Raw genomic sequence first — 680 nt, 5'->3', positions numbered from 1 at the left:
CAACTAATTTTCTTAGCTATAAACCTTACGGAGCCCGAGACATTTCCAACGAATGCAAAATTGTCGAAATCGGTTCGTGCGTTCTGGAGTTATTTCGTCAGGAAAAAAACCCCAACTTATTTTTATATATATATAGAAGATAATCTATTTGAAATTATTTAAAACAGTTATTGATTATTTTTATTACTCGAATTTTTAATTACGGTGCGTGCAGTTCCAGCAGATTGCATTAAGGCACGATGCCATGCACAACTAATTTCTTAGCTATAAACCTTGCGGAGCCCGAGACCTTTCCCACGAATGCAAAATTGTCGAAATCGGTTCGTGCGTTCTGGAGTTATTTCGTCAGGAAGGAAAACCCGACTTATTTTTATATATATAGAAGATATATAATTTGCATAAATAAACAATATGCCTAATTTTTACCATCTTTTTCTTTTGCAGAGCACGTATTAACAGTCATTGGGCAATCAGAAAACCGCACTTTAGCGCTGCTCGACACGGTATACCGCCGGCCACCGCGGTTAGGCCACCCGCCTGTCTCGGCGCTCTACGATTCTATTCGCAAGCACGTCATTTCCTTCAATTCGAAAGAAACAAGCGATGTTACCACACTTCCAGCGTCAATTCCGAATGCTCTCGACAAGGCGGTGCGGCAGTTCTTCGAACGACTCTTCCCG

Source organism: Ctenocephalides felis, unplaced genomic scaffold (assembly GCF_003426905.1).
Source record: "Ctenocephalides felis isolate EL2017-DRISC unplaced genomic scaffold, ASM342690v1 CF-g0.4_SCAFFOLD_01492, whole genome shotgun sequence".
NCBI lineage: Eukaryota > Metazoa > Arthropoda > Insecta > Siphonaptera > Pulicidae > Ctenocephalides > Ctenocephalides felis.
The sequence above is the reverse complement of the archived record's forward strand: the minus strand, read 5'-3'. Positions refer to the sequence as shown.